Source organism: Diabrotica undecimpunctata, chromosome 3 (genome assembly GCF_040954645.1).
Source record: "Diabrotica undecimpunctata isolate CICGRU chromosome 3, icDiaUnde3, whole genome shotgun sequence".
Taxonomy (NCBI): Eukaryota; Metazoa; Arthropoda; class Insecta; order Coleoptera; family Chrysomelidae; genus Diabrotica; species Diabrotica undecimpunctata.
Genome location: NC_092805.1, coordinates 20534859 through 20562454, shown reverse-complemented (window position 1 = coordinate 20562454; position 27596 = coordinate 20534859). Strand labels below are relative to the sequence as shown.

The window sequence follows — 27596 nt, the reverse complement described above, 5'->3', positions numbered from 1 at the left end:
AACAGGAAATCCAGCATCACTAAGACTATGAATGCATTGTACGAAGCACCTTTCCTCTTCATAAGAGAATATTGATGGATATCCAGGTTTTCCAGCGTGTACTCCTTTTAATTTGTAAAAAATAATTTTCCTTGGAATGTTAAAGGATTGAGCGGCAACTCTTGTACTCATGCCATCTTCTATTGCTGACAGACATGCTTTCAAATCTTCTTCTGAGTAGTCTGCATATTTGCGAGATCCCAGTTTCCTTTTATAACGTCTGGACATTTCCTAAAAACCATTTTCCTATTAACCTTTTACTCTTGGGGATACTTTGCACCACTTGCAAATTGGCGGTGCAAAGTATACCCAATTTCACGTGTTAAGTGCACAAGTAAACAATGTTTTTTTGTTATTGATATCCTGGTTTAAAATTGTTATTTTAACAACTAAAAATCGCAATCGATTTTGGTATATGCCATTAGACGTGTACTTACCAATTTGTGTCCGCTGGGACTGTCTGCACAGTATGGTTTTGCAAAGTTGGAAAATAATAGATTTTCGAGGTTAATATTCTAACCATTGCTGATAGATAACTGACGATCGCAGAGACAATCGCGCGCGTCTTACTCACGCATTGCGCATTGTTTCCTATGTGCTCTAGAGGTAGTATAAATATATAAACAAAATTGAGAGTAGGTTTACAGAAAATATATTTTTACACGTTTGGTTCAAAGTTACTCTGCTCAGTGCAAAGTAACCCCGTTTTACGGTATATCTATATAACTATATATTAATTTGAATACTTTTAATAACTTAATAAACAACAATACAGGTGGTTTTGCCTAAGTGCGCAGAATTCCTCCACCTTCCCTTATGTATGTTTTGACCTACCCTATAAAAATGAGGATCAGTTTTTTTAACTATTATTTAAAAAAAAACACAGAAATATACACATATTAACTTGTCTTTTAATATTAATTATTGTCATTTCTAAAAATGTTTACACATCGTTTTTACAGAAACACACCTAATTCCAAGGGAAATGTATTTCATGAAAATAAATTAATAATACATTAATTTCTACATTAGCAGAAAAGGTTTTTGACAGTAATAGTTTGTTGACGGCAAAATTTAATATGTAGTAATTAACATAACCTACAACATAATGTTTTGTATACAAATATTATACGAGGAGTGGTACATAACTTTTCCCAACGATGTAATATGTATACTAACGATGGAACCCATGAATAAATATTTGCGTCCAAAGTAGCCGATAACAATGGCCGACTCTTGTTTCCGGAATGTCAGTGGTTTACGAAAAAAATACTTTTAGTACATATATATGTACAATATTAATTTATTTTCGTTGTTATTTACATTTCAATAAAAGATAATGAAGTGTAAACATTGTAAAATTAAAAAATTATTATTTTTATACTTAACATAAAAACATATTAAACATATGTTTTACAGGTACGTAGTTGCGCATGGCACGCCAGTGTTGTGATTGGATGCAAAATATTAAAAATTTAACGTATTTGTTGACTTACCAAAATGAATACTTTAAATTATTGACTTAACATATAATACCTGTTTAACATTAAAATATCGGAGATAACTACATATATTCAAATTAATCACTTGTCAAATTCGCGTCGGACATTGTAGCCGATAATGTGAAGTCAGCTCTGTCGTTGATCAGCTACAAGTAAAAATATCAACATGTTCCATCCTTAGTATATTGTATCGTGGACTTTTCTTATTTAAGATAAGGGCCCTGATGCTATTTCATTTCGATGTCGAAATTTAAAAGCGACTACGCCATGACAGTCGCAATCGCTAGCGATTCTCATTCATTTCGATTGTAGTTAAAACTGGGGATATTTACTTTATCATTTTGACACTGCTGAAAATTTGGATTGGCCCTGTTGTTTATTGGCTGCACTACGCTTGTTGAATGTTTGTTTTGTTTACGTTACGTGAACGTCTTTTTTTTCTTGTTTGAGTTGTTAAATCATAAATATTGGCCATTCTCAATTATATTTTGAATTGAAAGAAAAGATGACAAGAAAAAAAAGGCGATGTGGGAGATCCTTAAGTTATAACGACTAAGATTTGATTTAGTGGTTATATTCTAATATATTTTTAAATTTACTGCAGCTTAGTAATACTAACCCTAAACATTTTGGGTATCCTAGAGGCATAAACACCTTCCAAATACGGTTCTAATACCCTTATTAAATAATTTGCAGCTTGTTTATTAAGCCGGAATTGCTGCCTAAATTGAGCATCACTTAGTGAAAAAGAATTTTGAGTATCCCGTAACATTCTTCTTATCCTCCGTTATGAGCGTCGGATATCTAACCTCTCTAATTCCTCCAAAACTAGCAAATGTCCGTAAAACACAGAAATATTGATACTTTTTGCCTCAGTTTTCCTTGCAAGGATCAAAACACCGCCTACCTAAACTGAACCTAAGTTCACTTCTCCCAGTCCAGTCAGTCATGTCAGATTAATTTCGACTCGAAATGAAATTTCAACCACTTTCTTGAAGTTGAAATTAATTTCGATAAGTCGAAAATTAGTGACGTCGTTTGGTTAGTTCAGCTGAAATCCACAAGGTTCGCAAAGTCGCATTTCGACGTCGCCATATTAATTTCGACATGTTTTGAGTCGAAATCTCAATTAGAATCAGGGCCAAGGTGGGGCAAGTGCCACAACTCTTTTTAAGTTGCGTGATTTTAAACTTAAATTTAAACAGTGGCGGCTAGTGATAATCTTTTTCAGGGGGGCGCTGATTCGAGAATACAAAAAAATAAATAAGTACCTATAGAAGCCTACTTATTAAAATGAAGTAAAAAAGTTCTTTTGTTTCTTCTTCGATGGACAAAATAGCAATCATTCTTCATTCATTTTTTATTCCATTGTATTCCTTTTAAAACGTTTTGATCAGTTTCAAAGTAATTACAATTGTCATTGGCATCATCATTATAATAATCAGAACTTTAGTTATTTCAAAAATGTTGAATCCAAACCATATGACACCTGAGCAACTCTGTGAAAAATTGTCGTAACCATCGCCAGTGGGAAGCAGAGTTAGAGCTAAGGAGAGCTCGAGAAATTCGAAGATTAGGAGGTCGGGCAGAAGGTTAACGACCTCTTTCCTTAAAAAAAACTTATTGTTATGAAAGCACAAAGAAGCAAAGAAGGACTGTTTAGTTCACGACGACCAAGCACACGACAAAGGAATAATGATTTACGGATCTGCACGTGAAACGTACGAACCCTTTATGCCCTATTAGGCGCTCTTAAATTGCCAACACAAGAACTAGATCAAATGAAAGCCGATGTAATAGCGATTCAAGAGATGAGATGGACTAGTTAAGAAATTATCGATCGAGAGAAAAAACTACAACATATACTATAGCGGACATAGCACCCGACACGAGTTTGGCAGTGGTTTTCTAGTCAGTAAAAAAGCAAAGCAATTAGTCCTTAACTTTAAACCCATAAAAAAAAGCAATTATGTTTATAATGATTGGTTATGGTAATCGTGTTTTGGACAGCATTCAAAAAAATAAAATGTTTCTATGAAAATTGCCCAAAATAGGCTTAAAGATCAAGAAAACTTGACTGGTGGTGATGAAAAAGTATATAGATTTACTAAATGATCAAAGTATTCCTGCACTTTAACATAATGGCCAGTTAACTCAAAATTTTTGAAAAAGATGGACGTGGAACGTTCAAAAAATCTGTACTTGGAATGTTCGAAATATGTTTGAAGGGGGAAAGATACACAACACCATTCAAGAAATGAAAAGACTAAATATCGACGTGATGGGAATCAGCGAGATGAGATGGCCAGGCTCGGGACAGTGCTGTGTGGATGAGCATATGGTATACTATGCGGGAAACGACAAACCACATCACTGGAATGGCGTAGCATTGATTCTGAGCAAAAAGGTCGCTGGGGCTGTGATCAGCGTTATACCTCTCTCTGATAGGGTCATTCTGATGAAGCTGCAAGGCAGACCCGTTAATACGAACATCATTCAAATTTACGCTCCAACATCAGAAAAACCAGAAGAGGATATCGAGGAGTTCTACGCAATTGTACAAAAAACACTAAAATACACCAAGAAGAACGAGCTAACCATCATCATGGGTGATTTCAATGCCAAAGTTGGCAAAAGCAGTGTAGAAGACATCGTCGGACAACACGGCTTAGGCGAGAAAAACGAAAGAGGAGACCGACTCATACAATTTTGCCGGGAAGAAGATTTTACCATTGCTAACACATGGTTTAAACTTCCCCCGAGACGACTTTATACGTGGAAGTCACCTGCAGATACAGCCAGCAATATCATCAGAAACCAGATAGACTTTATTCTCATTAACAAAAGATTCAAGAACAGCTTGACTTCGGCGAAGACCTTCCCAGGAGCAGACGTCTCATCGGACCACAACCCATTAGTGGGCCAGATAGAACTCAAACTAAAGAAACTCATCAAAAATAAACCTAAACAGAACCTGGATTATGACACTCTAAAAGATCCCGTAGTTCGTCAGAACGTGAGAGATACAATGAGACAAAAACTAGAAACGGCTCAACAACAAGAACAGAGTGTAGAACAAAAATGGAGTTATATCAAAGACGTCATGCTGAATGCGGGAAAAGAACATCTGGGAAAGAAAAAAAGAGTAAAAAATACAGAATGGATGACTGATAACATTCTGCAGATGATGGAACAAAGAAGATTAATGAAAAATAGGGACGCGAAGAAATACCAAGAAACCAACCAGACAATTAAAAAAGAAATACGAAGAGCCAAGGAGACATGGATGCAAGAAAAATGTAAACTAATCGAGGAGCTCCAAGAGAAACACGATCATATAAATATCCACCGAAGGATTCGTGAAGCCACTGGTCAATACAAGAGGAGAAACACACACCTCCTCATAAATAAAGACGGTAATCTGGCGACGACAGTGAATGAGAAGTTGGTTACCTGGAAAATATATATCGAAGAACTTTTCTGGGGCGACCGCGGCAACCTTCCGGAAATAAATTGCATGACAGGGCCGTCAATTCTAGAAAGCGAGGTAAAGGCTGCTTTAAAACAGTCTAAGAATGGTAAGGCTACAGGTCCGGACGAAATACCCGTTGAACTTATTAAGGTGATGAGTGAAGTGGGCACAAAGGAGTTAACTGAACTGTTCAACGCCATATACGATTCAGGTAATATCCCAGATGAATGGCTATTGTCAACATTTGTAACGCTACCAAAAAAAACGATCTGCGAAAACGTGCGAAGATTTCCGAACTATCAGTCTTATGAGTCATGCACTTAAAATTTTTCTTAAAATTATACATGCCAGAATTTACAAGAAATGCGAAGAAAATGTCGGTGAAATGCAATTCGGATTCCGCAATTCTATGGGTACACGTGAAGCACTTTTCACCTTACAAGTCCTACTTCAGAGATGCTGCGATGTCAGTTGTGATGTCTATATTTGTTTTATTGACTACGCCAAGGCATTTGACCGTTGGCGTTGTCAGCACCAGAAGATGGTCACCGCACTACAAAGAGTAGGATTGGATGAGAAGGACATTCGGATCATCATGAATTTATACTGGAACCAGCGTGCTCAAGTCAAGGTCGAAGACCAACTGACCGACCAAGTGAAGATCATGCGAGGAGTAAGGCAAGGATGTGTGCTATCGCCGATTCTTTTGAATATATACTCTGAGGAGATTTTTAATGAAGCCCTCACAAACCGAGACATGGGAATCCGAGTAAACGGCGAATACATCAATAATATCCGCTATGCCGATGACACTGTGTTACTAGCAACCAGCCTAAACGATCTGCAGGCCTTACTAGACCGAGTGCGAACTGTGAGCGTATCATACGGACTGAACCTTAATATTAAGAAAACTAAATTCATGGTTGTCAGCCGTACAAATTTAGATCCCGGGGCACTAATGGCAGGTAGCGAAGAGATCCAGAGAGTCGACATATTCACTTACCTCGGAACTACCCTCAACGTACAATGGGACTACGCTCAAGAGATTAGATCCAGAATTGAAATGGCACGGTCTACATTTATTAAGTTGAGATCCTTGCTGTGCTGCAGTGATCTCAGTTTGGGATAAAGATGCGGATAGTTAGGTGCTACGTTCTTCCAGTGTTACTATATGGAGTTGAAGCCTGGACACTGACGCAAGCCACTGAAAAACGAATCGAAGCCTTCGAGATGTGGATATACAGAAGGATACTAAAAATATCTTATGTGGACCATGTCACCAACGTTGAGGTCCTACAGCGCATGACAAAAGAAAAAGAAGTGCTTAATTTAATTAAACAAAGTAAGCTTGAGTACCTCGGCCACGTGATGCGGAACGAAGAAAAATATCGAATTCTTCAACTTGTTATGTAGGGTAAAGTATTTGGCAGAAGAGGACTGGGACGCCGTCGTATCTCGTGGTTGAAAAATCTCCGACAATGGTTTGGGATGACCTCAGCGGAGCTGTTTCGCAGAGCAGTCAACAAAACCATGATAGCCTTGATGATCGCCAACATCCGGACCGGATAAGGCACTGAAGAAGAAGAAGAAACAAGATGGAGCGCTTCTCTATTATTGCGATGGTTTAGAATTTTTTTTGAATGCGAATTTACGAAATTGATGGATTGGTACATATATTTCATACAGTGGCCTGCTGGTTTTCCGGACATTAAGCCGTTTAATTTTTTTCTTTTTGATTTTTTTAAAATCACGTGTTTACATTAGGCTATCAACATGTTTGGAGCATTTCAATACGTGGAGAAATCTTGGAGAGAGTGACTCACGAATTTAATAATATGCTTGCACATTGTCAGGAGGTAAATTGGAATATTGGTCGACTTATTCAATACAATATACAGTACAGGAATCATTCCCAGAGATTGGCTGATGTCAACATTCGTAACATTACCAAAAAAACCAAATGCAAAAGAATGCCAAGACCACCGGGTAATAAGTTTAATAAGTCATACGCTCAAAATATTTTTGAGCATTTTTTTTATACACAACAAACTTGAGCAGGACATAAGTGACAAACAATTTGGATTTAGAAATGCACTAGGAACGAGGGAAGCCCTTTTCGCTGTGAATGTACTTGTGCAAAGGTGCATGGATGTTAATCAGCCAGTATATATGTGTTTCTTGGATTACAACAAAGCCTTTGATAAGGTCAGGCATAACCGTCTTATCGAATTACTTGAAAAGAAAAACTTAGATATGAGAGACATCAGGATCATTAGCGCTATCTATTATAATCAGATCGCTGTGGTAAAAGAGAACAACGTATTTTCAAATGAAATATAGATTAAGAGGGGCGTCAGGCAGGGCTGTGTCCTGTCTCCTACTTTGTTTAATTTGTATTTAGAGGAAATAATCCAGGAAGCACTAGAAGAACTAATTATGGAAATAAAAGTAAATAACCGACCAATCAATAATATACGGTTTGCCGACGACACTATTTTATTAGCGGAATGTCTTGAGGATTTACAACAAATAGTTGACAGAATGGTAGAAGTCAATAAAGAAAACGGACTGTCCATAAACACAAAAAAGACACAATTTATGGTAATTACAAAAGCCCAACAGCGCCAAGAAAACATAACAATACATAGAGAACAAATTAAAAAAGTTGAAAAATATAAATATCTGGCTACAATAATTAACGAAAATAATGAGTACACAGAAGAGATTAAGGCAAGAATAGGACAGGCAAGAAATTCTTTCAACAAACTGAAAAAAGTACTCTGCAGCAGGGACATTTCAATTTCTTTAAAGATAACACTTCTGAGATGTTACGTGTTCTCCGTATTATTTTATGGGTTGGAGGCTTGGACATTAAAGAAAGATGTTTCGGACAGATTAGAAGCCTTCGAGTTGGGAAGATGGGAAAAGATAAAGAGGTTTTAGATACAATTAAAGTCAGAAAACTGCAATATCTGGGACATGTCATGAGGGGCGAGCGTTATAACTTGCTACAATTAATAATACAAGGAAGAATACGCATATCCTGGTTAAACAATTTGAGAGCTTGGTTTAACTGCACTTCTGCTGACCTCTTTAGAGCAGCGGTGTCGAAAGTGCGAATCGCCATGATGGTTGCCAACCTTCTTAGAGGAGATGGCACATGAAGAAGAAGAAGAAAATAGCTACTACTACTAAGGATTTCCACAGTTTTCACTGTCTTCCTTCACTCAACCGTTTTCTCCAATTTTCCCTGTCATTCCAGTCTCCATCTCGCAGGGTTCTTTTCTCCATAGCCTCGTCGATTTCATCTCTGAATGACCTTCGGGGTCTTCCTCTCTTTCTTCTTCCAATCGGGCTCCATTCTGTGATTTTGTTTATCCAGCGTCCTCTGTACGCTCTTCTGACGTGGCCGTACCAGGATAGTCTCTTCTCCTCTATATAGTCGATTATGTCTGATTGCACTCCCATTCTCCGCTTAATCTCTGCGTTTTCAATTCTGTCTCTTTTTGTAAGTCTACAGCTTCTCCTCAGGAACTCCATTTCTACTGCTCTTATTCTACCTCTATTTCTCTTGTTTATTGTCCAGTTTTCGGACCCATATGTCAGGATACTTCTTGTCAGGGTATTATATATTCTCTTTTTTGTCTTTATCGTAATGTTCTTATCCCACAACACTGAGTTTAGTTGTCTTATACAGTTTCTTGTTTGTCTCAGTCTGTTGTTTATATCTTCTTCTGTTGTTCCCTGGTTCGATATTATGGTTCCTAAATACTTGAATTTATCTGTTCCATTTATTTGTCTTCCCTCGTCTATCTCTAGGTTTCTCATATCCTTGTTTTCTGTTGTATTCTTCTTCTAGTTTTCTGAGCATAAAGCTGAGATCTTCTTCATCTTGTGCGATGACTACTTGATCGTCGGCAAAACTTAAGGTGTATAGGTATTCGTCTCTTACTGGTATGCCCATTCCTTCGCACTTTCTCCTCCATGGTTTGAGTGTCTTTTCCAAGAATATTTTAAACAGAGTAGGGGACGTAGCACAGCCTTGTAGAAGTCCTTTTGTCGTCTTAAATGGATTGTAGGCTTTATTTCCACATTTAATAGCTACTTTGTTTTCTTTGTATAGTGCTTTAACTGCTTTTATTAGTGTTTGTCGGATTCCGAGATCATTCATTGCTTCCCATAATTTGACTCTAGGTATTGAGTCATATGCTTTCTTTAGATCAACAAAGGCCAGATGGACCGGTCTACCTTTTGCCATTTTCTTCTCTATCAGTTGTTCTAATGTGTATGTATGATCTAGGCATGATTTTCCTACTGTGAACCCTGCTTGGTCTTCTCCAATTTTTCCTATTATTTCAGTTTCTAGTTTTTCCTTAATAATTTTCCCGTAAAGTCTACCTACCGACGATATTATACTAATTCCTCTATAGTTTTCACATTTTTTCCTGTTTCCTTTCTTATGTATGGATGTGATGTATGCTTGTGTCCATTCCGCAGGTATTTCTTCTCCATTTAGTCCTCTTTCGAACATTCTATGTAGCATGCGGAATAACTTTTCCGTTCCGTTTTTAATTAGTTCGTTTGGTATTCCTCCGGGTCCTTTGGCTTTTTTGTTCTTCAATGTCTTGATTGCTCTCTTAACTTCTGCCAGGCTTATTTCTATCTGGTCGTATGCCCCATTTCCTGCATGTTCTATATTCTCTTCCTGAAATTGGGGACGGTTTTCTGTAAGTAGTTCTACGTAGTATTCTTGCCACTCGTTTTCACTAATTTTGCCGATCTGGGTTTTCTCTGTCTTATTTCGTTGAAGTGCTTTTAATATTCGCCATGATTCTGAATTTCTCGTTCCTCCGATATGTCGTTCTATCTCTGTGCATACTTGTTCCCATCGTTCGTTCTTTTCATTTGTTACTCTTTTCTTTACCTCTATGTTTTTCGCTCTATATAGGTCTAAGTCTTCCTGTTTTTTGGTGTTTATGTATTTTATGTGTGGTTTTTTCTTTTCTTTTATGCATTTCAATGTGTCTTCCCTTAATTTGATATTCTGATGGGTGTTCCTTTGGTCGTCTTCTCCAAGAGCTTCTAAGGCCGCTGAAATCAGGCAGGTTTTTATGTGTTCATGCATTTCATCTAACGTGTCATATCTGAATTCTTCTAGTTTTTGGTCTAGTCTTCTTTTGTATAAATCTTTTATTGATTCTTCCTGCAATATATGTAATTTGAGCCTCTTTTCGTTTATTGTCGTTCCCGTTGTAACAATCGATGTATGTTTTTGTTTTGTCCAGATATAGGGGAATTCCATCCATGCCACCACAAGTTTGTGATCTGTTCCACACTCTGCCCCTCTTTTCACTCTGGTGTCTTTCACTTTGATGGAGCTTTTGTGGTTCATGATAACGTAGTCAATAATGGATCTTAGTTTTCTTGTCTCTTAGCAGAAGAAAATAGCACCAGTTGTAATTGTCTGCTTTGATTTGCGAAAAATATTAACCACACCTAAATTAGAGGTATCTTTGATATTGGATCTGTGGAAGGTTTTATAATTTGTAAGTGCTCATTTTGTAATAAATAAATCTAACAGATATTATTTTATTTACTTCTTGTTAGTATGTATGATTTGAATTCGTAGATACTTGTTTGAGTAAAAAAATCACGTTAAGGTAAAATCAATAAAAAAACTAATAATTACCTATCTCTTTATTTTGATATATACTCATTAGTTACCATTTACATGCACCTAATCAAAGAAACATACTTTGTTGAAATATCGTATAAACCACCAATGATCTTCACCTAAAATTCTTGAAAAACTTGGTATTGTAACTCGATCTAAATCAGGACCAGTAATTTTAACAATGCGGTATATGAAAGTGAAAAGCTGAGGAAAAGTTATAAAATATGGATTAAGAAAACTACAAAAAATAATAAAACTGACGAAGTAAAAAAATAAAAATCGCGTTTTTAAATAGCTCTCCTCTAAACTAAGCAAAAGTGAATTATCATGTGTCGATATGATTTTGTACCTAATAGTAAATAACAAAAATAAACTATCACCTTTGTAGTTACCCTTCTATATTTATGTATAGAAAATGAAATTATTAACAAAATATTATTCACATCAAAATTGCAATCCCCGTAGGGTTGGGTGTGTTACGATATATGTCAGCGGAGAAGTGTTTATTATATCCATCTAAATATCGCAAACACTATGTAAATACATGTAACAAGTGGGTGATTGTCATAACATAATGTCAGGGGTGGTTTATATAATTTGTCCGGGACTGTTTGAAAATAAATCCATTTTTTATTCGTTTTCTCTTACTTTTTATCACTCCAATTTAGAGATTTACCAGATAAAGAAATAGTTAATGATAACACAACTTTTCAATGCCTCACTAAGGCTTAAAAAGCCTTAAGCTAATAAAAAATTGTTGATATTATAATGATCCATAAATCTGATAAACCGTCTCAAGAACATACCCTTAAAATATCCCCTTTGATAAAGTCTAGCATGAAGGGTTGCCATTCAAAATAAAAATAAACGTTTCAGAGTCAATGTTTACTTTACTAAAATCATATTTAGAAGGAAGATACTTGAATAAGAAACATAAAAAATTTACCCTATACGATCTAGCCCTTTCGCTCACGACTTTTTATTTCGTATTACAAAAAATATATTATGTTGGTATCATTTTTGTTTATTTTTTTAAGATTTTTAAATGTAATTTTAAAAATTTTTTGTTTACCCTTAAACGGGTTAGGGGTTGTCCCCATACGAGGACATTGTGAATAAGAGGAAATAAATTGGTAGAAACTCAAACTTGTAGTAAATTTATTGCAGTGAATTACAAATAGTATTATGTTGTGTGAAAACAATGTTTCTGTTTATCCAGGCACAAATGAATGTTATATTTGCAGCAGGTATACTTTGACTTTCCTTTACATCGCGGCTTTTTACACCTGGAAAATTTTTCCGTTACTTTGGGTAGATGTCCTATATTATCGAAACGAACTTCCTTTACTGGGCGCAATTCTACCTTAGTTCTTTTGGAAATTGGCTGTTCAAAGTCATTGGATGGACGACCTCTTTTCCTGGTAACAGTTTTATTAGACAAAATAAATGTTTCTGCCACGTATGCCCTGAAATGTAGTAAATCTAAAATGTGTTTTTTAGGAACACCAAGAGACACAGTGCATTTTGTATACTCAATCCAGGCATTTGAGTACGCCAAATCAATAGCATGGCTAAACATTTTCAATGCCCATTTACGAGATCGAATGGAAATCCTGTAAAATGCAATTGAAAAATCAAGTTTATCAACACCGCCCATATATGTGTTGTAATATTTGATTACTTCCGGTCTTTGAACTTTAATAAATTTTTTCTCACCTAAATCCCACCGATCGCACATGTCAGGTGTACCAGAGCCCAGATAATTGGATGCTACGACAACTGATTTGTTGTCATACCACTTAGTCATAATGACTTCACTATCCCCACTAACTACTTCCTCGTAACATCCACGGCCTCGTTTTTTATTTCTTTGTCATCACTGAAGGGTGGATTTTTGAAGCGATCTAACCGTGCTGTACATATTGCATTTATCTGTTTATTTCTCAGGTATTGAAGAAGATTGTAGCTTGAAAAGTAGTTATCAAAATAAATCCTGAAATTTTTTTGAATTGTTTAGTCTGCGGCTAAGTTGAGCAACAACAATAGCGGACTATCCAAATGTCTTTAGCAAAGTATGATCAAACTCTGTTTTGGAACCTTGATACAATATAAAATCAAACATCTGGCCGCTGCTTCCACAGATTGCAAAAACTTTTATCCCCCACGGCTTTGGTTTGTTCTTGACATACTGTTTTACATTCAGATTTTCTTTGAAAGGAATCATCTGCTCATCAATAGAAAGATTTGCTTCCAAAGGAAGAGAAAGCAGGTGAGCTCTTATAGTGTTGTAAAGAAGCCTTACCTTTCAAAAGCGATCGTTAGTAATCTGTTCCGCCTCTTAATTATTGACAAAATGCAAGTTTTGCCTCAACTTTTATAAACGATTTATTGGCATGCTTTCACAAACTAGCGGAACAGCAAGTTTAGGTTCACAATAACATTTAATCTTTGGGTAGTGTAAATTTCCCATAAGAATATGAACACCAACGATCGATTTCATTTCTACTATATTTGTAGGTAAAAAGGTTATTATTCTGCATAGCATATAAATTTGTAAATTCCACCATACGAGAAAATAAATCGTCAGTAAAGTATTTGAAGAAAAAAGTAGATGGGCTCTCCAATTCTACAACTTCAATCTCCTCCTCTTGATGACGAGGAAAATTAGGTGTAACATAGGTCATACCTGTACGCCATTTGATGTCACCTTTTCGTGTTATTGAACTTATAAATTCATCTTCTTGGTAACTACTTCCACAAGCATAAGTTCCTTCATTTTGTTCATTAGCGACCTCTTCAACTATAATGTCATCAATTTCGTTAATATTTTGATCCAGTTGCTTTACAAAAGAATCCCTAATTAATTTCTGTATGGTTTGGTTCGGTAGTAATAAAAATTACCTGTATTGCTCTGTATTTCCCATAATTCGTCTCCGTAATCTGATAAGTATTCAACGTCCGACAAGCCCCGTTCCAATTCTTGAAGCAGTTCTTCATATGTAAGTGGCTTTCTCCTGCTCATTTTGAAGCACTAGTAATTGAAGAAAACAACAAATTAATTATTTTATAATATTCATCGCAAAAACTAACTTACCTTTAATTTAGTTCACTTATTCACACTGTTCTCATATGAGCACAATACTTTTCAGACAACAAAATTAACTAAACTAGCATAACTTTAGTCAAGTCTAATTATCTGGGCTTAAATGTACACTTCTTTACTACCTATATCATGACTGTTACAGTATATCAAAACAAAACACTAAAGTTACCGAGGTAGACCGTCCTTTGCTTTGGAAATTAACTGTCATCCTGGTGCCTTAGTCGTGGACTAATACGCACACTGATGCACATACATTATACATGAAGCCCCTAAGTAGAGCGTACAGCAAAGTGGATAATTTCATAGGTCCACTCTTGCTGCGACGACATGGCGCCCAACGTAGGGCGCCATGTCGTACGGCCGTAGCGTCCTCCTGGTTTTCAGGTGTTTCTGGACGATCTACGACCGCCGCTCTTGAAGAGGATCTCAGGTTTCGAGAGTCCATCTTCGTTTCAAGGAGTTAAATTGAGATACCGGCCTCTACGGGCAAGAAGTTCCCCCGAGCCTTTGTGGTAGGTAGGTGAGGGGCCACCGGCAATCAGAATTCTCTAACAGTTCGAGCTTTCTTACAGACAATATTTCTTACAATGACTTAATTTGTGTTAGATTTCTGATGTGTAGTGTATACCTCAAATTCCACAGAAATGTCAGCCTTCTCACTTCGTGTAGCCGCGTTCCCCTGTCCTCGAGAGAGGCACAAGAATGCCGGCAATGTCTACTCTCTGTTGCCAGTCGCTTCGTATTGCTACCTTTCGCTAACAGTACTTCTTATAGTTACTATTTGCATAAGGTTTCTGGAGACGAAGTGTTATTGCAACTCAACCTGATCGGAAAAGCAATACCAATACCAATAAGAAAATAGGAAAAGAAATGAAGGCAAGGCGGTACGCACCAAGAGTGCTCATTGGTCACTCTGACAGAGCACTTGGCGACACTACCCAGTCTCTTCTAATCAGTAGAACTTTCCGATAGTATCAGACCAGGATGGTGCGACAATGTTTAGTAGTCCCATGAACAATCAGAACTAGGTCTAGATTTAAATAATGTCTAACATCCCACGTTAATCGAGTCACACTTATTAGGAATTTATAAAAAAGAATTTCAAATATTTAATTCAAACATATTTTAGCCGGTTCTGTTTCATATGTTAATTACTATTACTGATGATATCCGATCTTTATCTGCCGTTTGGGCAGTCTGAACTTCACCAGCCATAAGTAAGTGGTAAACTACAGACTTCAAAACACGTGAGTAAAATGCATGCAAATAATATTCAATAGACAAATTACAGCAGACTGCCCGCAGGGATGAATGAACTGCAGAATGAAAATTAATATACAAACAAGAATAATTAAGTTTAGATTTTTTTGTAAAAGTTGGCGTAACAAAATTTAAATTTTTAAATTTTTATTATGATAGTACTTGTAAAAAGAGGCAAAAATAACCTCTAGGCAAAAAACTTAAATATCTTGATGAAATTTTTCTAAAACTAGTCAAATTTATGAGGCTGTTTTTTTTTACTTATAATAAATAATTTTGGTTTTAATTTTTCTTTCATATTCATATTTTTAAGTTTTCTTCCTTTTTGTATTTTTTAAGTTGTTTTAATATAATAACTAATTTAATTTAACTAACATAGCGGACCACCTATTGTCAGTTCTTATCGCTAAATGTCCCGCCCACTGCCATTTTTAAGATTTAATTCTATAGATTACATCAGTAACCTTGGTTTTCTGTCTAATCCTTTCTATTCTCTTTCGATCTCTCTTTGTTATACCTAGCATGCATTGCTCCATTGACTTTGAGTTTCGATATTATCTCTTTCTTTAGTGTCCAAGTTTCTCCACCGTATGTCATGATTGGTAGTATACACTGATCGAATGCTTTTTCTTCAGGTTTATTGGCATCTTTGATTTGAATATAACTACATTTCTACCAAAAGATGCCCAAGCCAGTTTCATTCTTCTGTTGATTTCTGGAAGTAAGGAGCCAGATTTATGTTTTAGTTGTCCCAGGTATACATACTCGTCTACTACCTCAAGACCCTCAAGTGTTGTTTATTATTACATCTTGTGCATCCACTAGCACGTTGTACATGGAATTTGTTTTTGTTAAGTTTATTTTTAGGCCAACTTCATTGCTAGCTGCATTTAAGTCGCTTAAAAGTCTTGTAGTTCTGCAGGATTATTAGCAATCAGAACGATGCCATCTGCAAATTTTAGATGGATGAGGTATTCGCAATCAATGGATATTCCTTTGTTCTGCCACTTCATTTTGCTGAATATATTTTCTAGAGTTGCAGTGAAGAGCTTTGGTGATATTGCATCTCCTTGTAGGACGTCTCTGGTAGTGGGAAATTTTGAAGTGTTTTCATAAATTTTCACCTTAGCTTTTGCTTATCTGTAGCTATTGTCCAAAGTTTCTATGTATGGTTTGTCAATACCTTGGTTGGTCAAAGCTACGATTACTGCCTTGGGATATATAGAATCGAAAGCTTTCTCGAAATCTATGAAGGTTAATGCTAGCGGTATTTCATATTCTTTAGCTCTCTCATTAGTTCTCGAAGTGTATGAATATGATCCGTGATACTAAATCCACTTCTGAAGTCAGCCTGCTCTTTCGGCTGTGCAGCATCTAATGCGTTTGTAAATCTGATTTTGATGATGTTGTCAATGTGTTAGTTAATGTCAATGTATATATTATATACAAGGATTTCCACAGTTTTCACTGTATTCCTTCACTCAACCGTTTTCTCCAATTTTTCCTGTTTAGCCAGTCCCCTTCCTGTAGGTTTCTTCTACTCATTGCTTCGTCCACTTCATCTCTGAAAAATCTTCGGGGTCTGCCTCTCTTTCTTCTTCCTATCGGGCTCCACTCTGTTATTCTATTTATCCACCGATTTTGGTCTGCTCTTCTGACATGTCCGTACCAGGTTAACCTCTTCTGTTCGATGTAGTCTATTATGTCGGAGTTCATTCCCATTCTTCTCTTAATCTCCATGTTATTTATTTTATCTCTTCTTGTTACTTTGCAGCTTCTCCTTAGGAATTCCATCTCTGTTGCTCTTATTTTGTTTTTGGTTTTCTTATTTATTGTCCAATTTTCACGCCCATAAGTGAGAATACTTCTTGTCATGGTATTATATATTTTTTTCTTAGTTTTCATGCTGATGTTCTTATCCCATAGTACGGGGTTCAATTTTCGTATGCAGTCTCTTGTTTGTCCTAGTCTATTTTTTATATCTTCCTCCGTTGTTCCTTTGTTTGATATTATGAAACCTAAATACTTATACTTGTCTGTTCCTTTGATTTGTTTACCTTCGTCTATTTCTAGCTGTTTTATTTCTGTATTCTCCGTTGTTAGGTATTCAGTTTTCTTTAGGTTTATTTCCATCCCATTCTTTGTATATACCTGCTCCAGTTTTCTCATCCTAAAACTGAGGTCATCCTCGTCTTGTGCGATCACTATTTGGTCGTCGGAAAAATTTAGCTTATATAGATATTCGTTCCTTACTGGTATACTCATTCCTTCGCACTTTCTTTTCCATGGTTTCAGGATTTTTTCCAGGAATATTTTGAACAGGGTGGGGGATGTGGAGCAACCCTGTAGTAGTCCCTTTGTCGTCTTAAATGGACTGCATATTCTACTGCCCGTTTTGATAGCTACTTCGTTATTCTTGTAGAGTGCTTTTACCGCGTTTATTAATCTTCGTGGAACTTCGATGTCTTCCATTGCTTCCCATAGCTTGGTTCTAGGTATTGAGTCATATGCCTTCTTAAGATCAACAAAAGCCAGATGGACGGATCTATTTTTGGCCATTCTTTTTTCTATTAGTTGTTCGACCGTGTAAATATGATCTAAGCATGCTTTCCCCGCTGTGAAACCTGCCTGGTCTTCTCCGATTTTATCTTGTATATATATTTCTAATTTTTCCTTTATGGTCTTTCCATACAGTCTGCCTATAGACGATATAATGCTGATTCTCCGATAGTTTTCGCAGTTTTTTCTATTTCCTTTCTTGTATATTGATGTCATACATGCTTGGGTCCATTCTGCTGGTAGGTCTTCTCCATTCAGTGCTCTCTCAAACATTTTATGTATCATACGGAATAACTTTTCCGATCCGTTTTTTATCAATTCATTTGGTATTCCGCCGGGACCTTCTGCTTTTTTGTTCTTTAGAGTTTTGATCGTTCTTTTTACCTCGGCTAGGCTTAATTCGATTTCGTCATGTGTGTAGATTTCTATTCCGTCTATTTTTGATTCTTTGAATTCGGGGCGGTCTTCGGTTAGCAATTTTTTATAGTATTCTTGCCATTCGTTTTCTTTGATTTGACCGATCTTGATTTTCTCTGTCTTATTTCTTTGGAGCGACTTTAAAATGCGCCATGACTCTGAATTTCTCGTTCCTCCTATGTGCTGTTCTATCTCTGTGCATGTTTTTTCCCATCTTTCATTTTTTTCATTTGCCACTTTTCTTTTCACTTCTTTATTTTTTTTTTCCTGTATAGTTCCAAGTCCTCATAGTTTTTTGTGTTCAGGTATTTTATATAGTTCTTTTTTCTCTTTTATGCATGTTAGTGTGTCTTCGGTTAATTTCGTAGTTTGGTGGGTGTATTTTTGGTCCACTTCTCCAAGAGCTTCTAGGGCTGCTGTCTTCATGCAGGTTTTTATGTGTTCGTATGTTTGTTCTAATGATTCATACCGAAACTCTTCTAGCTTTTGGTCCAATCTTCGCTTATATAGGTCTTTTATTGAGTCTTCTTCTAATAAATTGATTTTGAATTTATTTTCTTTTGTTGAGCACGTATTGACAGGTGTAGCCGGAGCCGTAACTTGGCCAGACTCTCCCTGGGCCGGTTTCTGTTGGGTCCGTATGAAGGGGAATTCCATCCAAGCGATTACTAGTTTGTGATCTGTGCCGCATTCTGCGCCTCGCTTTACTCTCACGTCTTTTATTTTTATCGAGCTTTCGTGGTTTACTATAACATAATCAATAATAGACCTCAATTTTCTTGTTTCTTGTGTCCAAGTGTATTTGTGTATGTCTTTATGTTTGTAGAAGCCGTTTGTGATCTTTAAGTGGTTTATTTCGCATAGCTCAATCAATCTCTCCCCGTTATCGTTCATTATATCTTCTCCAAATCTACCAACTGTTCTGTCGTTTTCTTTTCTTCCTGTTCTTCCATTTAGGTCATCGGCGATAATTATTTCTTGGTTCTTCTTTCTCTTTTCGATTTCTTCTTGCAGTTGTTCTATGAATTGTTCTTTTTCTGCAATTGAGCTGTCTTCTGTTGGACCGTATACTGCTAGTAAGATAATTTGTCTTCCGTATACTTTTAAGTTAAGCTTGGCAATTCTTTCGTTTATTGGTTCCCAGTTTTCGATTGCGTGTTCCCATTTCTTTTTCAGAATAATTGCAATTCCTGCTTTTGCCCTTTCTTTCTTATCTATTCCGCTCCAACAGTGAATGACTTCTGCTATTTTTTCGGTACCGTTTCCTTTCTTTTTCGTCTCAGTCATTATCATTATATCTAGTTTCATTCTTTCGAATTCCGCTATTACCTCTTTGTCAATCTAAATGTCAATGTCTAAATCTATAAAGGTTAATGCTAGCGGTATGTCATATTGTGAATATCTTGTATATGATTGTTAGTAGACTTATATATCTGTAGTTTTTGATATCCTCTTTGCTACCTTTCTTATGAATGAGCATTATGTTTGCTATATTCCAGTGGTCTGGTATGCATCTCAATCCCAGGCAGTTCCTAAATATGCTAGCTGCTTTACCGCTTTTTATTTTTGTAATTGTCGATTCTACTTCTTCAGGAAGGACTTCTGGTACATCTTCTTGGTAACTGATTACTTCTTCAAGTGTGCTAAGAGCTTTATATAATTTGCTGTAGAACTTAGTCACGAGTCTTATTATTTCATTTCTCTGTAATTCTGTTGTTTTCGTTTGTTAGACCAACGATTTGCACTTTCCCAATAATTAGTACTTTTCTTGTTTTCTTATAGTTTTTCCTGTTTTCGATTGCATGTTCTACCAGTCTTTTATGGTATTTTTTTATGTCTTCCTTAATACTTTTCCTTATTGTCTTACAAAGTTCTGTGTACTGTATTCTCTCTACTTACTTTCATTTCCCTTCATTGTTTTAGCATTATTTTAGTTTTATCCGACAGTTTACTATTTTCATTTTGTTGTTGCGGGCCTACAATTTCTTTGGCACTATCAATGATCATTTCCATTAATTGAGAGCTTGCGATTTGGTCATGTAATCTTTCATCAATTGCCCTTTGGTAGTGATCTGAGTTTTCTTTTAGATTGTTAATATTTATATCAGTTACTGTTGGTTTTGTGATTAATTTTATTCTTTCTAGGTTCAGATCTAGAACAATTTTTGCTCTGATTAGTCTATGGTCGCTGCCTGTTTTGAATTTATTTATTACACTGACATTTTTTATTGTAGCAATTTTTTTGGCTAGAATGAAGTCAATTTCGTTCTTAGTGATTCATGTTGGTGCTACCCAAGTCCATTTTCTGTTAGATCTTTTTTTAAAGAATGTATTTGCAACTGGATGTTTTGGTAGTGTCCAAACTGAACCAATCTTTCTCTTCTCTCATTTCTATCACCGACTCCATACTTTCACACGTCTTGTTCCTTGTCATTTCTCTTTCCCACTTTGGCATTAAAGTCACCAATTAAATACTTGAAATGACTTTTATTGTTATTTAATGCTTTATTTATGTTACTTTAGAGTTTCTCTATTTCTTCGTCAGTGTGAGTAATCGTTGGGGCGTATATTTGTATAATTTGAATATTGTATCTCTTCGATAGTTGTAAGGTTGATAAGGTAAGTTGTGTATGTTTGTAAGTAATGGTAAGGTAAGTTGATTAGGAATCCAATACCGCCTGTTCTGGCTGTTGATGTGCCTCGGTAGTAGAATGTGTTTCCTGACGCCAATTCCAATAGCTCTTCATTTTTCTAATTATGCTAAACCATGCTAATCTTTTCTCCTTTATGGTAAAGCAAGCAACGGTTAAGTTTTAAGTCTGTTTCTTATTTCTTCATTTCTGTCTCTGTCTTTCCTTTTTGCACCTATCGTTCTTCTGAGGTATTTCATCTCTGTTGTTTGTATCCTACTGTGGTGTCTTCTACTAAAAATCCAGTTTTCTACTCCGTACGTCAACGTTGGCCTATATATTGTTTATTTTTATCTTATTTATTTTATCTTCGCTTTCCTTGATATTTCTTTGTTGTTGACGAATCTTCTATTTAGTACCTGAAGCAGTTTTCCTGTCCTCTCTAGTCTGCTGTTGAGATCGCCTTCCATGCTTTCTCTGTTATTTATTACTCTTACCAGGTATTTCTTTATGTTTGTTTGCTTTATTTTTTGTTGATCTATTACCAAATTCGATTAGGTATTCTGTGCTAGAGTAGGGATAGGCTAGAGAACGTGATCTAGGATTAGAGGACCACAATAGACCTGAAAAGGTCGCAGTTGAATAGACCAAAAAACCACCTCTGAATCTAGCTATCTAGGTATTCTGTGTCTTTTTTCCTTGTTATATTCTTATCTGCGTCTTTTCTTTCGTTCCATTTTTTAGATTGTACTTCAGTTTCCTTGCTATAGCTTCCCATTCCTCAGTGTTTTCCTCTGATTTGTCAATTACGCCATTTCCACAGTTGTTCGAAACGTTCCCTCCATTTTTCCATTATATACTTGTCGTTAGTTAACATTATTCTGTTTTTGATCATTAGTTAGCTTTAGTCTTAGCTTTATTTCTTTGTTGCTTCGTGGGTTTTAAAGTATTCTATAAAACAGTTTTACAATTTCTTTACTGTTCTGTTCCATTTTTTAAACATGTTCCAGCTTTTCTTTTTCTATTTCTATTCTATTTTTGACAATATCTGTAACTTTTATTCAATATATTTTGCAGCTTTCATATTTTTGTTGCGTTTTATTAAGTACGTATTCTTTCCACAATTTCTTCTTTTCAATTGTTTCGATTATTACCTCTTAATTCTACCATGATATTAATTCCCCGTTTATATTATTTTCATAGTCTTTCCCATTCTTCTTCTGCGATTTCTGTCATTCTCCTCGTTTGTCAAATTTCTTTTCTTTTATTCCTCCTTGTAGGTATCTGATTTTCGTTGTTTCTTTCCTTAGTTTAATATTTACTTTAATTATTTCCTTGTATTTTTTATTCTTGTCCTATGTGTTTTTATTTTGATTTGTGATTTTTTTGTTTTTTGTTGGTGTTGGGATCAAAACTTGTTTAACTTGTTTGCATTGTATTTTAGCCTTATTAGCAATAACGTTTTTTTCTTGTTTGAACAACACTTTGACACTTATGTTTTGTTATTAATGTGAAATATTGGCTTGGTATTAATTTAAGTTTATTGTGGTACCGTACCTGATTTTAAGTTCAGCTGTAGGTTTTTGTATTTTCTCCTGTTTAAAACTTGCATTAAAAAAATTATGACACCAGAAGAAGAAACACAAGCTGTTGCTTTACAGGATGATGGGCGGAGCATTTGTTACATCGCAAATGCTTTAGGAATTTCTTGAAGTACAGTGTTTGATGCAATATAAAGATTTCGGGGAACAGGACAATACACCTGGAAGCCAGGTCAAGGTAGACGAAGAACCACAAGTCAAGTTGAAGATCGTTTTCTTAGGTTACAAGCGTTACGCGATGGTACATTATCAGCACAAGTACTTGTTTACCGATTAAATGATGTCCATAGAAACACAGTTTCTGTTTATACCATTCAAAGACGCTTAAATGGATATGGATTAAGGTCGAGAATACACTTCACTAACGAACATCTTACTTAGGGTGTTGACGATTGGAGTGCTGTGCTTTTCACGAATGAATCAAGATTTAACAGATACTCATCAGATGGGTGGCCTAGGATATAGAGAAGAGCTGGTGAACGTTATCACCAATGTTGTTTTACTCCGAGGGTTTAATTTGGTGGACTTGGTATAATGGTGTGGGCTGGCATTTCCCTAAAGGCTCATACAGAACTTGTTACAATTCAAGTGGGAAATTTGAAAGCTCAACGGTATATTTATCAATGTTTGAAAGATCATGTAGTTCCATTTGCCCCATTTGTTGGAAAAAACTTTCATCTGATACAAGATAATGCTCGTTTGCACATCGCAAGAATACCACAGGATTACTTGGATGAAGTTGGGATTCGTTTATTACCATGGCCCCCAAGGAGTACAGACTTAAATCCAATAGAGATAAGATATTCTGGGACGACGTATTCGACGTAACCATGATGAGTTTGAAACCATGAATGATTTGGAGCAAGCAGTTCGTGACGAATGGGAGCAAATCCCTCAAGCAGACTTTGTTGCCTTAATCCGAAGTATGCCTGATCGAATGAGAGCCGTAATTAGAGCTCGTGGTGGTAATACACTCTACCAAATATCGTTTTACATAAAAAATGTTTATATTTAAAAAAATATAATTTGTGTTTCTTTGCAGATTTTCAAATTTTTTAAATTGTTTATTGTTTTTTCTGTGTAACATTCTTGAATTGTAATAAATCTGACTTTTAAATTTTGTTTATTATCAAATACTCAATTGGGAACATCTTAAAACCCAATGTAGTTTCCAGTAGATTACTGCCTATTTCGTAGCTTCTTCTTAACCTTACGTCCCTTATCCAGCTCCTCTCTGTTTTTTGTATCAAGTATAGTAGAATCAATAATTTATTGTTAGTTGCTTAATATGACTTCTCTTGTAATTTTATGTATCTTTTTATGTTGGAAATGTGATCCCCATGTTATTGCTAAAAAAAATTCAAGTAATAGTTTTCCACCATTGTTAATTTTATCCTCTCCTATAAAATCGTTCCATTTTTCTATTTCTTTTTCCACTTTAGCATTCATATTTCCTTGGACTACTATTTTCGCTGTGCAATTATTTATTATTTCTTTAATTTAGATTCAATTTCCAAAGTGTTTATAGCATGGAAACTTAAGGAAAATGGTAAAAAGTATAAGCATAAATAAAATCTAGATCTACTTAATATCAATCAAAACTGTGGTAAGACAAATCATTCATTATTTATATAGGTGGTACCAGAAATATTATTGTTTACACCCATTGTACTATATTTCTACTGTAATTAGCAAGTTTAAAGAAGGCGTTTTCTTTTTCTGACTAATTATTTTCTAGCACTGCCTACAAATCTTTTTATTCGTCACTAATTACTTGGCAATGTTGTACTCATTACCAGCTATTAATGCTACGGAAAGTTTCCAGGATTTATATATTATATTATAATACTAATATACTTTTTGTGGTAGTAAGATAAATTTTATCGACATCGAAAAAAGTGTGTTTGTGTTAGATATACTCATCTAACTTTAATTGAGCTTGCCTAAACGAAATCAGAAATGATAAAATTAACACTTTGGCTGCCCAAATAGAAAGAAAAAATTTTCATTTCAGGCTCCAAACTTTTTTTTATTAATTCATATTAAAAATGCATTAGGTTATTAAATTTTTGAGTTCAGTTAAAAAAAAATATTTTTTCTTGATTTATGACCGTGAATTACATTTAACTACCGAATTTCAAATTACATGGACTGCTGTAACGGGAAAAAATCTAAAGGTACTTGATTTCAATGCAGTACATCCTGGCATTTCACCTGAAGTTGCATCGCTAATAGCGCAAAAAGAACCCTATGATTTCTTTAAATTTTTTCTAACAGATGATATCATTGACTATATTGTAACTGAAACAAATAGATATGCTGAGCAGATCAAACAAGATGAATATATTTCGCAGTATTCAAGAGTCAAAAGATGGAAACCTCTAACAAATTCAGAATTTGAAATCTTCCTGGGTATAATTATGTGGATGGGTTTAAATAAAAAACCTCGACTATCCGATTATTAGTCCAAGAATATCCTGTACGTCAATGATATCAAAAAGCGTATGTCACGAAATCGTTTCGAACTAATATTACGTATGTGGCATTTTTCTAATAATACAGAATGTCCAAGAGGTGATCGACTTTTCAAAATTCAACCCTTAATTGATCGTTTACTGGTCAAATTTCAAACTGCCAGAATTCCGAACAAAAACGTATGCATTGATGAGACTCTAGTACCGTTTCGTGGACGGCTGGCTTTCAAACAATATATCAAAAATAAAAAACATAAATTTGGGATAAACCTCTACAAATTATACACAGAAAATGGGTATACGTTCAATATGAAAGTTTACTGCGGAAGAGACGTTTTGGAGCCAGGGATTTCAGCATCATCTTTAGTTGTTATGTCGCTGATGGACGGTCTCCTAGATTGTGGTAGAATACTGTACACAGATAATTTTTATACTAGTATTCACTTTGGAAACGGATGACCACTTCCTCGATTTTCTGACAGGCCTTTTTAACACCTTTTACGACAAAGGGGAGATTCTGGAGAAATGGCTTCGATCATATTACCAAAGTTTTCACCAAAATCATACACAATAGAATATATAACAAATGCGAAGCAAATATATCGGAGTCACAGTTCGGATTCCGAAGCGCATTGGGCACAAGAGAGGCGATCTTCAGTCTGCAAGTTTTAATTCAAAGATGCAGAGACATGCACAAGGACGTCCACTTGTGCTTCATCGACTTCTCCAAGGCGTTTGACAAGGTCAAACATGATAAACTCATGGAAATGCTCAGGAAGATGCATATTGATGGCAAGGATCTGCGCATAATAACCAGTCTCTATTGGAACCAAAGTGCTGAGATAAAGATGGGCAACTTACACAGTGGGAAGATAGATATTAAAAAGGGTGTACGACAGGGATGCGTCCTCTCGCCGCTCCTGTTGAATATATACTCTGAACAAATCTTCAGAGAAGCACTGGGAGAAGTTTCGGAGGGTATCAAAGTAAACGGAGAGGTAATCAATAATATTAGATATGCTGACGACACAGTTATTATCGCTAATGACTGCAACGAGCTTCAAAGACTGCAAGTCAAGAATATGGTTTAGAACTCAATACAACCAAAACTAAATGCATGCTCATCAGCAGAACACAACAACCTCCGATGCAATTGACATTAAACAACCGAAAAATAGAACAAGTGGAGACATACACATACCTTGGAACCACAGTCAACACAAAATGGGACCAGTCAACAGAAATAAAATCAAGAATTGAAAAAGCGCGAAACGCGTTCAACAATATGAAAAAGTGGTTCACAAGCAAAATCTCAATGGAACTAAAATTAAGACTGGTCAAGTGTTATGTCTTCCCGGTCTTGTTCTATGGAGCAGAGGCATGGACCACAACGGAAGCCACCCTGAAGAAACTAGAATCCTTTGAGCTGTGGATATATCGCCGTATTCTTCGGATATCCTGGACAGACCACATCACTAACGTGGAAGTAATGCAGAGAATAGGCAAAAGCAAAGAAATAATCTTCACCGTAAAGAAACGGAAGCTTGAGTACTTCGGACATGTCATGAGGCATACTAAATACCGTCTGCTACAGTTAATAGTCCAAGGAAGAATCGACAGTAGGAGGGGACCGGGAAGAAGACGACACTCATGGATGCATAACCTGCGACAATGGTTCGGACTAACATCGACCGAACTGTTCAGAGGTGCCGTAAACAAAGTCAAAATAGCCTTGTTAATAGCCAACGTCCGAAACGGATAGGGCAAAGGAAGAAGAAGAAGAAGTATTCACTTGGCTCACCAACTTTTTGATAGATCAACACATCTCATAGGCACACTCAGATCGAACAGAAAATTAAACCCCCAAGAAGTTGTGTAAGCAAAGTTGAAAAGAAATGAAATTATTGCACGAGAAAGTAACACAGGAGTTGTTGTAATAAAATGGAAAGATAAAAGAGATGTATTAATTCTTAGTACAGTACACACAGACAGCAAAGTAGAGGTTATGAGTAAAAACAACAAAATGGCAGAAAAACCACAAGCAGTGATCGATTATAATAACTGTAAAGCGTTTATTGACCTTTCAGATCAAATGAAGTCATATTCGAATTCATTACGAAGAGGAGTAAAATGGTACCGTAAACTAGCAGTCGAACTTCTCACTGGATCAGTTATTACAAATGCCTACATTATGTATAAAAGTATATCTGAAAATAAAATACAAATTACTGCCTACAGGGAAGAAATAACAAAAAAATATTAGAGGAACAAGTGCCGGAAGAACAAGTCGTACAACAAGAAATTTTACAAACTTGTCGACTGAAAAAAATGGAATCAGCAAGAAGAAGGTGTACAGTTTGTTATGAGAATCTGAAAACAGAACATAGAAGAGACTATGCTACGAAAAAATGTAAGCAGACTCCATACAAATGTGACATTTGTGAGACATTTTTCTGTGTGGAGTGTTTTTTTGTGAAACATAAAACTGTAAAAATTTGATTTATAAAGAACTAAATAGTTTGTCACTTTCACAAATATCTACTTAATTTGATTGTTTTTTGGTAATACATAATTTACAGTAAAATGTGCATCTTATTTTCTACGGCTATTACAATAGTATTTTTCACGCAATCCATTGGGCTAACTTCAGTAATCTGACCACCGGGCCATGTACAAATGCTTTGTATATGAATAACGTGTAAACTGTGAATGATATTTATCTCACAGAGCATAGAACCAAACCTGTCGTTGGAATTATATTTAACTCACAGAACGTCTGGTCAAAACGAAGCGTGAGTTAAATACAACTCACATGGCGGTTAATGTGTTAACCAAAACAGTGAATTATTTCAATAAATTGTAGTA

General features: G+C 35.7%; 1 protein-coding gene across 2 annotated transcripts in view; it reads left to right on the top strand.

Moving 5' to 3' along the window:
• Window positions 1-14882: 14882 nt before the first annotated feature.
• LOC140436541 (pickpocket protein 28-like) overlaps window positions 14883-27596 on the top strand; it is a 38610-nt gene continuing 25896 nt past the window's right edge. Inside the window, exon 1 of one of the 2 annotated variants that reach the window (XM_072525444.1) lies at window positions 14883-15037. The gene's annotated coding sequence lies outside the window, so the exon portion shown is untranslated. The remainder of the gene's footprint in view (window positions 15038-27596) is intronic. The other variant, XM_072525443.1, reaches the window with a different exon arrangement.